The sequence below is a fragment of the Calonectris borealis genome, chromosome 26 (assembly GCF_964195595.1).
Source record: "Calonectris borealis chromosome 26, bCalBor7.hap1.2, whole genome shotgun sequence".
Lineage (NCBI taxonomy): Eukaryota > Metazoa > Chordata > Aves > Procellariiformes > Procellariidae > Calonectris > Calonectris borealis.
The window spans coordinates 6350539-6358872 of record NC_134337.1 but is presented as its reverse complement, the minus strand read 5'-3'; positions in this window follow the sequence as shown (position 1 = coordinate 6358872).

Here is an 8334-nt window from a genome sequence, read left to right as displayed (position 1 = left end):
GTCGCTGCGGTGCCGTGGCTCCGCTGCAGCACCGCAACAGGTCCCCCGCCAGCCCGACAGAGCCCCGGCTTTCAGCTGCCGGTGACCTGTCACTACCAGTAATGCCTTTAGTACCCACACAACAGAGGATTTAATGGAGGAGAGTGAGAGCTGCAGAGCACTATTAGCACTTTTTTTTTTTCTTTTTAAAATTCCCTTATCTTTGGACTGGCCACGTCATGGGCCAGGGGCCACCAGGGACGTGGGTGCTCTGCTCCAAACGGCCATCAGAGCAATCTGGGTGGTTTACTTTGCAAGATCCCAGCCACAACCTCTCTCTTCTCTTTGACACCACAGCCATCAGCAAAATCCTGTATCCAAAGTGAGATTTTTGAAGTTTGCCGAGCGAACATTCGTGAAGGCTGGACATGGCGGTTCTCTTTCTCTTAGCAGCTTTGCTGCAAGGTGAGTCGCCAAGAAACCAGCTCTCCAGCCACTTACACTGACGAGAACAGGGAAAGCTGGAACCGGGGACATAGGTACATCCCTGACTAAATCCTCACTTGGACACTAGACACCTCCACCTGCAAAATGGAAACTGGTGAAACCTCCCTGCCCACTATGCAGAGAGCTAGCAAAGGCAAGGCAAGAGCTGGGAAGGAGAATCCCAGCTCTCCGTTGCTCGGCACTGCAGACAGCCACTTGCGCCTCTGCAACGCTGCTGCAGGGAGAAGAAAGTTGCCAGATCAGGCAGGGTTTGCAAATGCCAAAGGTTGTTTTTAGATGTTTGCTCTTAACTGCTGCCCTTGACATTTACCTCCAGGCAGGACTGTCAGGGCTGATGGGGGTTTGGGGCGTCTGTAAGGGGCATCGAGGGTTTCCCCATTTACGCTGCGGCAATGGGGCAGTGGCTCTGCGCCGTCAGTTATCCTCAAGTGGATAATGTGGCACTCAAGGAAGGTAACACACCGCATCAAAATAAACACTGAACTTTCTGAGCCAGATGTCCCACTGCTGCCCTTGACTTGAAGAAGCCATGCTGGTTTTTGCCAGGCAAGGATCTGGCTGTCTCTAACCAACTATTTCTCTTTCTTTCTTCCCCACGAAGAGCCAGTCTCAAGTGCCTTGTATGGACCCAGGTTTCTGACAGGTGAGGTTGGAGGATCCATCACCCATCAGTGCTTCTACTCCATCATAACAGCCAACAAGCACGACCGAAAATATTGGTGCAAAATAGCAGGAAGCGGAGTTTGCTACACCATCATTTCTACAACCGGCTACACCTCAAAAGACCACGCGGGGCGAGTGTCTCTCAAGGACATCCCCCAGAACGGCACCTTCACGGTGACGATGGCAGAGCTGAAGAAGAGTGACACGGGGACCTACCGATGTGGCATCGGCATCACCAGCAGAGGCCTGTATGTCAGCCTGAACCTGACGGTTTTGGCAGGTAGGATGCTGGCCGGGGAGAGGGGAGGCTCCGCTGCGGCGGCAGCCCAGCTCCCAGGGAGCGGTTTGGGGCTGGATGCTGGAGCATCCATGCACAGCAGGCGTACCAACTTTTTCTACCCTGTGCTATTAACCAGATATTTACAACAGTGGGGTATAAAAGTACCCAGATTTGGACAAATCAGCTATTCATAAATGTAAAAGGAAACTCTCTCCTGCCTGGCTGGGGACTGCATGCTGGATGGTGCCTGCCGTGCTCTCTCCCTACAGATGCCGATGCGTTGGGACCGACCGAGCTCGTCCGGGGGGAGCTCCGTGGCTCTGTCACGGTCCTGTGCCCACCCGGGGACACCCAAGGCGGTGAGAAGAGGTTCTGGTGCAAACTGGGGAGAGCCGGCTGCACTCTCATCGCTGACACCAATGGCTACGTAGGAAAGAGTTACCAAGGACGAATCTTTATCACCCCTCAGGAGAGCTCTGGAGCTTTCAAAATCTTGATAAATGACTTAAAAACGGAAGACTCGGGGCTGTACAGGTGCGGGACAGGAAGCCTTAGCAGCTGGGACAGCCCGCGGGTGGTGGCTCTGCAGGTGACCGCAGGTAGGACGGGGTGCTTGGGGCTGCACGTGCTGCATGGGTTTCTTGCAGCCCTGGATGTGTAGCATGAAATGCTAACGTGGTCCTCTCCAACCTGCAGCCTCCACCCTGCCCAAGAGACCAAAATTTCTGAGCGGCACAGTTGGAGGCTCGCTGTCCTTGAAGTGCCACTATGATCCCGAGAGGAACTATGAGAAGAAATATTTGTGCAGGTGGAAAGAAGCCAGCTGCTCACTGCTCGTGGATGTGGACGGGTTTGTGCACGAGTCCTACAAAGGGCGAATACAAATAGCCAGCAGCGACCAGGAAAATGGGACTTACACGGTGGTGATGAGCCACCTGAGAGAGGAGGATGCAGGATGGTACTGGTGCGGGGCTAAAAACGGGCACACAGAGCACACCTCCTCTGTGAAGCTGCGCATCCAGAAGGGTAGGTGGTGGGATGGCTTGGAACACGATAAATCCCTTTTCTTTTTTTAAATCACTCTTTGCCCTACCTCTTTATGCGCATGAGGGGAATAGACTCCCCTTTGTACTATGCATAAATATAACATTATGAGAAACATCAGCTATACATTTTGCCTTACAGTTATTGGTAAGTAACTGAGGTGATGGTAAAGGTTTTCAGAGGCAGGGACGTAAGCTGAGCTTTCAGAGGAAATTTAGTTTGTTTGAATTATGTTATTGATTATTTATGATGCAAACCCCTAGCGTATGACATCCTGATCCTAGCAAGTGCAGCGCAGAGATGTGTGCTTTGCTCTGAAGATAAGCTGAAGGTTATCTTGCAGTTTCAGAAACTGCAACATGCAAATACGCAGATCCATGTAGCTGTTCTGGCAAAGACAGAAATAGTGGAGTTAAAGTATGAATGTTTGCCAAGTATTAATGGGTTTTCATTAGTACTCCCAAACTGCTTTCTATAAGACGCAAAGAAAAATAGAAATGCTTGTGTTTGGTCATACCGTGCTGCCTATTTTTTTATGTCAAGATGCAAGGTGAAATGTGTAAATCTTTGGTAAATCTAACACACTGTCTCTGCAAAAAGATGGATATTCAAGCCTGAAAATAATTTTCTCCGTAGAAACCTGCTCTTCACAAGACCCAAAAACATCCACGCTTGTGACACCCACTTTATCATCAAGTCCCGCCGCCTACAGCACACCCACGCAGAGGAGCATCACGGGCCTGACGTACGCGATGGGCACCGTCACCGAGAGCACCAGCACCCTGCCGCCCACTGCCCCCCCCAGCACCTCTGTAACCTCCCCAGGCGAAATCTATCGCGAGAGGTAAGTTCAGGGCCATGTTTCTCATTGGCACCAAGTTGGTGGTTTATGACCTGTCTGCCCCGTTTCCTAGGGCCCTATGTAGGTTGTGCGCAGGTTGCAAGTTGAAAACACCAATAGGAGACATTAGTAATTAGAGAAACAGAAGGCAAGGTTATCTCATGTCCATCTGTGGCATGTACCTTTGAACTCGTCTCTCAATCTTCTGGTGCTGGGCGCTCCTGTAGGTCAGATGCCAGAGTCAATAGATGTGGTCCTGTCTGTTTTCCTTTGCTCAGTGTGGAGAAGGACATTAGGAAACATTCGCTTGAGCAATAACGCTGGTGAATAAGCAGCTGCTACATACTTCACCGCACGCATTATCCAAGTCCTTATAGGCAGCCAGCAACCAGGGTAGTGTTTGGGTGCTCTGTGTTGCATAAGGAGCTATCTTTGGACAAGGTTAATCAAAAGGCTGCGAGCTATTTTGGCCAGTAATTATTCCATGGTACTTCTCTACAGCAAGCCCTGCGGCTCACCCCAGTGCAAGTGGTTTCCCTTGTGCATTTACCTTCTGTGCTTCCTGTTACGCAGGATGGCTGCGAGCAGCTCTTACACCTTTCACCCCAGCTACGGCCACCATCCAGCACCGGGCGAAGGGGTTCGCATAGCTGATGCAGATGCATGAGATGATGCAGTATCAGTCATAACTGAAGATAAACCACAAAGTCCACAAATCCAGTTCAATATCCCGAGCTGTCCCTCCACGCACCTCGGAGCTCGCATCTGCCCCAGTGACCCCCAGCATGGGAAGCACCATCCTCTCCATCCCCAGCCTCCCTCACGCCACATCTCCCTGCCCTCCAGCCAGAAAAAGAAGGGGAGAGCATGTTACCAATCACAAAATATGCTCTTGTATAAAAAGCCAGATTTTGCACTGCTCTTGGCAAAGCTCCGTCTGCCTGGGGAGCTCTGATAGCATTTATATCTTTTTTGCAAGGAGATGACACATAGACACCCTCCAACAGCATGAGGGTCTACAACAACTCACAAAGAGTCTGAACCTCGCTTGTGAATTTGTGCGATGAAAATAGCTCGTTTTCCTTTTGGAGGGACTAATTCAGCTGGCAGCATAACGCCCACACGGTAGAGCAGAGGCAGCTACAGAAATTACTTCCTCATAAGCCAAACTCCAGGTCAACTGGTTTAATCTCTGTTTGACTCTGTTGACTGTTCTCCTTTGATTCAGAGTTTATAACTCTTTTATACTCTTTGGTGTAAAAAAGCAGCCTGCATTAAGGTACTTAGCTGAATCAAAATCCAATTTAATTCTGATGTTCATCTCTCCAGCTCATCACACGAATCACGTCTGCTCCCGGTTGTGCTACCAGCTCTCATTTTACTGATTTTCATCACTATCACTATTCTTGCCCTGACCAAAATAAAGCTTCAAAAGGAGATAGGTAAGTTGGCCAGGCAACACCTTTTGGGTTGAGGTTTTTGTTTTGCAATGGCCTTGCTTGTGATTTCCAAGAGCTGGAGTCTGAGCTACTGAAGATTTCCACCTCTGGAGACACGCGTCCATTTTGCAGCCAGCGCAGCCTGAAAGTGCAACTGTACTCGCAAGCAAGCAACGTCCTAGAGAAGTTGAAAGAAAAAGCAAATGAAGGAAATGGAAATTCTGAATTCCTGCTGAAAGCCAGGTTGACTTTTTGTATATAGAAGATTTACGGCTCCGTGAGTGCTCAGAAATCCTGAAGTATAAAGGGCAGGGACCTGCGCGGCGCGAGCAGCTACGTGCTGGGCGGCTTCTCGGGGCCGAATCCAGCCCGCTCGGTGCAAAGCTGATGAAGGCTTGCCCCCAAAATCCTTACTAGTGACTGATTTTAAAAAATATGTGCATATATCTTATTCTATAACATACTGTGTCCCTAGAGATAAATTTAGGGACAAAACCTTCAGCGAGGACAGCAGTGAGTGGAAATACATTTTTCACAAGAGTGGAACTGGGAAACAACGGGCTTAATCCAGTGTCTGCTGTGACATGCTTGTATATTTAAATAGGCAGTAGAGGAGGTGTTCCTTCCGTTGCATGCATATTTTTTGTTTTTAAGGAGAAGAAATAAGCACCATGGGAAACCTGGAAGCGGCGCCGATTCGGTCTGATCTGAACCCTGTAAAAGAGCAAACGGTGGAGGAAACCCTGAGCCCAGAAAAAGTGCAGGAATGCAGGACAGACTCTGGCAGACGTAGGTGGGTGTTTCTGGAACTGGCGCTGCCAGTGTCACCTCGCCTGGCAGAAGAGAATAAAACCAGATTTTAAGTAAAGGGTTTGCAGCTTAGTATGTAGACACACTTCCACAGGATAGACACCGGGCTTGCAGTCCAGGAACCACGATCCTGCAGTCCAGGATTTATGTCCTGATGCCAGACTATTGCCTTTATTCCTTACCAAGAGACATTGAGCCATAGATTTCAAAAGACTTGGATTAAATCCTATATGAGGTTTATAAATTTATTATAGGGTTGATTATAATTTTTGCTTACGCATAGTAAACATGTTATCGCTCTTCCTGCTTGCTTGTTTCAATAAAGACCGATTCTTATGACCTCTTGCAATATTACACACAATATTATTGTTCACTGTGTTGCAATCATATCATTCTTTTTTGTCCTACTTGTGCAGGATAATCTATGCTATCCTTGGAAGATTCAGGATGACCAACTCATGTGTAAGAGTCTATGTTTTCTGGCAAAATATAAAAAGAGTGGGCCGGTCTTGGAGTATTAGTACTTTAAAGAGAAGCTCTTGTAGAAAACACCTGAGCAGATATTTCAAAGTATATGCAATTTGAGGAAATTCCTATCAGTGAAATGTACTCTTCTTCATTAAAAAAAAAGATCAAACTTAGTGGAATAGCAGTTCAAAACATTTGGTCATGGCATTTCATGTTTTCATTACAATGCCCTTAGATCCAAACTCTCTGATTGCATAAACAAGTGATAATATTTTAAACTCGGATAGTTGCAGAGGGAAATAAGTGATTGCAACAATTTGCACCCTCCGGAATGAAATACCACCTGCGTGCACACTACTGCATGTACGCTTGGATTTCTTTTCCTATTTGAAACGTCCACTGGCTTGATCAGAAGCAGAAAGCAGATCTACAGACATCACATTTTCAAAGCTATGTAGAAAATAGAGAATATACTGTAAATGTATAAAGAAGCCTTCTGAGTGGCTTTAAAACCGAAGTCATTAAGGTTGAAATCTAGAATATTTTGTGGAGAGTGATACCACTTGCTAAAACTACACAAGTTTTCTTGTTGTGTGAGATTTTACTTTACAAAAAAAGGAAGCTGTATGAAGGGTTCTTGCAGTCCTAATGAAAAGAATGGAAAGAAAAATTACCCACCCCCCCATCCCCCAAAATCTTCAAAATAAACAATCAACATTCTGTGAAAAACTTCCAAAAATGAGAACACAAACCAAAAGTTGTTAATAGTGCCTTTTGTTTCTAGAGGTCTGTTTTGGGGTAAAGCCCAGGACAACTCTGCTCTTAAGCTGAGCGGGAGGTTGACTCCAGAAGTCCGCTCCAACCCAGGTTTTTCTAGCTTTCTGTTCTCATGACTCCCTGAAATATCAGACCCATTTAAAATATCAAGTTTGGCATAAAAAGAGAAACACCCACAAAATCAATTGCAAAAATATCATAGAGAGGCAATTCCAGATCACAACTTTTCTTCTGTTGTTTTTTTGTTGTTGTCGTTGTGGTTTTGTTTGTTTGGGGTTTTTTGTTGGGTTTTTTTTTGTTGTTGTTGTTGTTTTTACAGCAACCCTACGGGTCAAAAAATACTTTTCAAGGTGACTGATGAAGACCTGAGGCAGACCCCTCCCCGTGAACATGAGCTCAGAAGTTTCCCTATGGCAAGTCGAGGCACAGCTATAAACTGCACAGCGCCCGGCACCGCTTGCTGCTTGCTGCCCCGCTCAGAAGCCGAGCGTCCTGCGTCGAGAGCCGAATCCCCGCAGGCTGCCCCAATGCCACTTGCTACGTGGTTTGTAGAAGAGAGAATAAAATAACGCACCTGTGATCAAGCTATTTGTGTGCAACCCGGACTGTCTCTTGCAGAGGCAGAGCACCCCCAGGGAAAGGGAGAGCTGGGGAGGGAGGTGGGAAGGAAGGACCCTCGTGGCTGCAGGTTTGCTGAGTGCTATGCAAAAAATGAGGATTTTCTGATTTTTTTTTTTTAAAAATCCTTATCCGTCAAGTCATTTTGCAACACATAAACCGTATCTGACTTCAGTCTATCAAAGACACCCAAATTCTCAAGTGCTAGTTTTCCTCCACCTCTTCTGCAGAACTATCCGCAGCTTCAAAATCAAATCATTTCAGCCCAAACGCAGCCCAGACCCAAAAAGTAGCTTTGGTTTGTATGCTCAGATTGCATGTCACGCTGCTAACTGTGCTTTGGCCCGAAAAAAAAGCAAGCTCAGGGTTGTTTGTTTTCTGGAGATGCCAAAGTGCTTTGGAACCTGTGACTTGGCAGGAGGATGCTTCCTCCTCTGTTAAGGCAAGTAAATATATTTGCATGAGTCAACGGATTGGTTTTACCAGAAACCTTAAGGATGAAGACAGTGGCTTGGCTAAAGAAACTGTTCACCCGCCCTGGACTAACTTTTCTTCCCAGAAACGCACAAGCGGTTGCGGGTCCCCATGGCTGGTTTCTGCCAGGACTTTCTCTGCCCGCGGCCATGCCGCCTTCCCCCGCACACCCTCCGCAAGGCCGGGCCCTTTAAAACACATCTCCCTGCAAACTGCAGGATTGAGACAAGGCGAGCGGGGAAGCCGACATGCTGGCACCCAAAAGGAAAGGTGCTGTGGGAGCGGGAGGTATAGGAAAGCAAACACACCTGTGCCTGTTGTGGCCAAGCAAGCACAACTCTATGTCCAAGAATAAAAAGTAATGCCAGCAGCAGCCAGAGGAGCAGCACTGGTGGGAAGGAGATGGCTTGCAAGGGGATCAGCGTTTGTTCCCA